This window comes from Falco rusticolus, chromosome 9, assembly GCF_015220075.1.
Source record: "Falco rusticolus isolate bFalRus1 chromosome 9, bFalRus1.pri, whole genome shotgun sequence".
In the NCBI taxonomy this organism is placed as follows: Eukaryota; Metazoa; Chordata; class Aves; order Falconiformes; family Falconidae; genus Falco; species Falco rusticolus.
In genome coordinates, this window is record NC_051195.1 from 39878473 (window position 1) to 39884472 (window position 6000).

Below are 6000 nucleotides of genomic sequence, written 5' to 3' on the forward strand. Positions count from 1 at the left end.
CTGATGGACGGTTGCATGTGTGATTCATGAGTAGCATGCAGGTACAGACCAATGAGTATGTGGAATCTCGGCAAGGGCTTGTGTGCCATAAGTGTTTCCTAAAATATTGTAGCATGTTCAAGATGATCTTAAAGCAAATTCTGGTAATCCAGGCTTTTTTCCTTATTTTTTTAACACAGGCCTCCTCGACCACAGAAAATCCTTGGAACTGCTTTCAGGTGATGTTTCTACTGCTATTGGTAGTCACTTTAGGCTAGAGGATGGTGGGTACCTGAACACAGTGCTTGGGCCTCCACAAAGAAGCACTTTTCTACAGACACCTGTTCTTGTTTTGTCAGGGGAGTGTAGAAACCAAAGTGCTCTATCTGGTACCTGTTTGTGATAGTGGGGCTATACAGATTGCCTGAAGGTGCCTTCATATTTGGATGGCTGACTATTTAAGAACAGAAAAGTGTAGCACAGTCTTCATCGTTTTGAGACTTAGAGAGAAGAAAGAAAATATGTGAGGACTTCTTCTTGCACTGCTGTATTCTGTATCTTAGAGTAATTGGGGACAAAGAAGGAATGGGATTTGGGGTTTTATTTCAGTTGCACTGAATGTACCAGGAGAGCACACTTTATGTATAGAAATAAATTTCCATATTCATAAGACTATCAGAACACGGTGTTTTGGTGCTCAGGTTTTATAAACTGTTTTCACGGCTTTATGTTGGTTACGAGTGCTTTATTTTAAGTTCTGATCATCTTTCTTTCTTCTTCTAGAAGTCAAACTGAGCCAGCGAGTAGAACATCAAAAGAGGTATGTAAAAACACAAGCTGAAACTTTTTTCTGCATGCTGCACCTAAGCCTAAGAAATGTAGCCTTGTACTAATTCTTTTATATATATAAAATATAAATGTTTTATATATAATATTTGTAATATATATATAAAAACATACTTTCCAGTGAAACACAGTGTATGCTGTAAATCCAATGTATTTGATTCAGCATAGTGAAAACTGAGCAATGCCAACTTTTGCACGGTGCTAATGTGAGCAGTGGTATTTGTGCCTAGTAACGCATTGCATTTCGTACTGAATAGGCTAGAATATTTCTTGTATGACTGTGTGTTGTACAGATAATGTGGGCTCATTTTTAGAGCTTGCAGGTTCAAGGTTTGCACCACTGAACTTGGTGCCACCCTTCAGTACACCACCACTTTGAATTTACATTTGGAAAAGGGGCAGCATTTTTCTTCAGTTCAGAAAACACTGTCGTTCTGCTGCTAAGACATGAATAAGTAACGCGAGGAGATACTTGACTAGTGATGGCCTAGATCTCCATTTGGCCCTTGGGTGGAATGCTACGTGCAACAATGCATTTCAAAATAGCCCTCATAGTACAAACATTACTTTGTGGTGGTGTTTGGTTTTCATCTGTAAGTATAACTGCTTTTTCTTCACTCGAATGGTGTGAGGCATTACACGAGCTCTAGGTCACGGGATCTGATCACTTTGTAAGCTCTTAGGATAACTTAACCTAGAAATTCATGAACTTGGGGTCTAATGAAAGTAAATGAAAGACAGCGCAAAAACTATGCTGCGCTCATGAACCGTGCCTGTGTGCATTTAGAAAATGTTGAGCTATTAACTGATTAATTTATAAACTGCACTGGCAATGTTTCCTGTAGTGACACTTCCTTCTCAAATAAACGGAAATATTTTTTTTAGATCCTTTTGAGCTGAAAATGGACAGCTTCCTTAACCCTCCGTCTTTTAAGCAGTTGTGAGCATTTGGCAAGGGTCCCCCTCTGAGGTATCCTGAGCGATAGATTGATCTCAAGAGGGGTTGGTTACTTTAGTTTCTTCCCATTAACAACGTAGGCATACGTAAAGCTGTTTAAGGTTTGGACTTTGTTTTGAACAAATACAAATTCCACTGGCTTGGAGGTGGCTCTTTCAGTGATGCTCAGAGGCTATAGCGCAGGCTTTCATACAGCAGTAGGGGTGAACTCTTGCTATGTTCTGATTGTATGCAGAACTTGAACATGTGTTTAATTTTTCTGAATAGATTGGCGACTCTTCCGCATCTCTTTCTCTGGCCCAGCTTATTAAGGTATGCTTAGATGTACTTTCTTGTGAAATAGTGGTTTTAAACCTTACACTGTGCTCTCTAGCTGGATAACTGCTATAATATGAGCAAAACATTAATTGTTAATAATTCAGAGTGTTTATCCTAACTTTAAAATGTTACTTTGTGCTGCGAATGAAGAGACGGGACGCAGCTTGATGCAAGCAAATGTCAATTTATTGTACAGAAGCACGAGCTTATATACACTTTCAAAAGCTGCGTGTTTTAAACTGATTGGTTCTTGAAGCTAAGCCTTGCATACTAGGCAATCCCTGATTGGTGGTTAACTACCATCAATTAACCACAAGGTGTTACCTTTGCTTGGCGCCATCCGTCTCCCACTCCCCTGTGCTCTGTAAACATGTCTCATCATGTTAATTGTTGTCTGTACAAGCTCGAGCACATTTCCCTCAGCTAACTGATTGCCATGCATGGTCCTAGTTTCCAGCCCGCTCCTGCAACTTTGATACTATCCTGTAAAGAGTAGTTCCCAGCTTGGGAAGATGGAAGGGGAGCACCTTATTGGCCACAGTGTAATTCTGCAGTATTACTCATCTGCAAGATACAAAGAAGCAGCACTTCAGAAGCTGTTTACCATTTTTCATATGTCCCGTTAATTCTTCATTGGAAACTAACACAATTTTTACAGAACAAATTAATTGGCCGTAAGTTATGGACATTTCTGGGGCCTTTGCAACAGCCAGAACAGATGTGTTTCTCGAACATGGAAAATTGCATGGCATTTTATGAATTTCTAGTCATTACATAACCCTATGTTAGGTATGACCTAACCCTAAGTCTGAATTCTAAGACATAAACTTAAGACCCTAAGACTTAACCTAAGATTTAACCTTAAGACTTACCCTAAGACTTAACCTTAAAACTTTACCTTAAGACTTAACCCTAAGACTTGACCTTACGACTTAACCTTAAGACTTAAATTTAAGACTTAACCTTAAGATTCAACCTCAAGACTTAACCCTAAGACTTAACCTTAAGGATCAAACTTAAGATTTAACCCTGAGAGTTAACCTTAATATTAACACTAAGACTTAACCTTAAGATTTAAACTTAGGACTTAAATTTACTACTTAAATGTAAGACTTAAATTTAAAACATAACATTAAGACTTAACCCTAAGACTTAAAAATAAGATTTAAACTTAAGAATAATCCTAAGATTTAACCTTAAGACTTAACCCTGAGACTTAAAGGTAAGATTTAACCTTAATACTTAACCCTAAGATTTAACCTTATGACTTAACCCTAAGACATAACCTTAATAACTAACCCTAAGAATTAATGCTAAGACCTATCCCTAATAGTTAACCCTAAGATTTAACCATAAGACTTATCCCTAAGACTTAACCCTAAGACTTAACCCTAAGATTTAACCTTAAGACTTAACCCTAAGACTTAACCCTAAGACTTAACCCTAAGACTTAACCTTAAGACTTAACCCTAAGACTTAACCTTAAGTCTTAACCCTAAGACTTAACCTTAAGATTTAACCCTAGGACTCAATCCGTAGGCTTAACCCTAAGACTTAACCCTAACACATAACCTTAATACTTAACCTTATGACTTAACCCTAAGATGTAACCGTAAGACTTAGTCCTAAGACTTATCCCTAAGGCTTAATCCTAAAACCTAACCCTAAGTCTTAACCTTAAAACTTAACCTTAAGACTTAACCCTAAGATATAATGCTGAGACTTAACTCTAAGATTTTACCATAAGACTTAACCTTAAAACTTAACCCTGAGACTTAACTCTGAGACATAACCCTAAGACTTAACCCTAAGACATAACCCTAAGTCCTAACCCTACAACTTAACCCTAACACATAACCTTAATACTTAACCTTATGACTTAACCTTAAAACTTAACCCTAAGACATAATCCTAAGTCCTAACCCTACGACTTAACCCTAACACATAACCTTAATACTTAACCTTATGACTTAACCTTAAAACTTAACCCTAAGACATAACCCTGAGACTTAACCCAAGACTTAACCTTAATACTTAACCTTAAGACTTAACCATAAGGCTAAACCTCAAGACTGAACCCTGAGAGTTAACCCTAATATTAACCCTAAGACTTAACCTTAAGATTTAAACTTAGGACTTAACCTTAAGACTTAAATTTAAAACTTAACCTTAAGACTTAACACTAAGACTTAAATTTAATACTTAACCTTAAAGATTTAACCTTAAGACTTAACCCTGAGACTTAACCCTATGACTTAACCTTAAGATTTAAACTTAGGATTTAACCTTAAGACTTAACCCTAAGAGTTAACCTATAACTTAAACTTAAGACTTTCCCTTAAGACTTAAATTTAATATTTCACCTTAAGACTTAACCCTAAGACTTAACACTGGGACATAACCTTAATACTTAAACCTAAGACTTAACCCTTAGACATAACTAGAAACTTAACCCTGAGACTTAACCCTAAGACTGAACCCCAAGACTTAACTTAAGACTTAAGACTGAACCTTAAGACTTAACCCTAAGACACAACCTTAACAATTAACCTTAAGACTTAACTCTAAAACTTAACCCTAAGAAGTAACCCTAAGACTCAAGACTCAACCTCAAGATTTATCCCTAAGACAGAACCTTAAGACTTAACCCTAAGATTTAACCTTAAGACTTAATCCTAAGTCTTAACCCAAATACTTAACCCTAAGACTCAACCCTAAAAATTGTCATTGAGACTTAACCTAAAGACTTAACCCTAGAGATTAACCCTAAGACTTATCCCTGATCCCTAACACTAAGACTTAACTCTAAGGCTCAACCTTAAGGCTTAATCCTAAGACTCAATCTTAAGACTTAAACTAAGCATTCAACCCTAAAGACTCAACCTAAGATTTAACATTGAGTCTTAACCTAAAGACTTAATTGTAGAGACTTAACCCTAAGACTTATCCCTAAGGCTTAACCCTAAGACTTAACTCTAAGGCTCATCCTTAAGACTTAACCCTAAGACTCAACCTTATGACTTGACCTTAAGACTTAAACTAAATACTTAACCCTAAGACATAACCATAAGTCTTAAAACTGAACCTTAAAATTTAACCTTAGGACTTAACCTAAAGTCTTAACTCTAAGACTTAACCCTAAGATTCACTTAAGACTTAACCCTAAGACTCAACCTGAAAAATTAACCTTAAAACTTAACTCTAAGACTTTACCCTAAGACAAAAACTTTAGACTTAACCTTAATATTTACCCTAAGACTTAAACCTGAGACTGAACCCTAAGACTTAACCCTAAGACTTACCTATAAGACTTAACGCTAAACTGAATCTTAAGACTTAACCCGAAGACTCAACCTATTAATTAACCTTAGACTTAACCCTAAGACTTAAGCCCAAGACTCACCTCTAAGACTAACCTTAAGACATAACCTTAAGACTAAAACCTAAGACTTATCCATGAGCTTTAACTCTGTCTTAAACTAGAGACATACGCTAAGAGTTAACTGTAAACTCAACCTTAAGACTTAATGCGGACACTTACACTAAGACTTAACCCTAAGAGTTCACATTGAGACTTAACCTAAAGACTTAACCCTAAGACTTAACTATAAGATTAACTCTAAGGCTCAACTTTCAGACTCACCTTTAAGACTTCATCTTATAGCTAACTCTAAGACTTAACTCTAAGACTGAACCTAAGACCTAACCCTAAGACACAACCTTAAGAATTAACCTTAGGACTTAACTCTAAACTTAACCCTAAGAATTAACCCTAATACTTAATCTTAAGACTTAACCCTAAGACCTAACCCTAAGACTTAACCCTAATGTTTAACTCTAAGACTTAACTCTAAGACTGAACCTAAGACTTAACCCTAGACACACCTTAACATAACCTT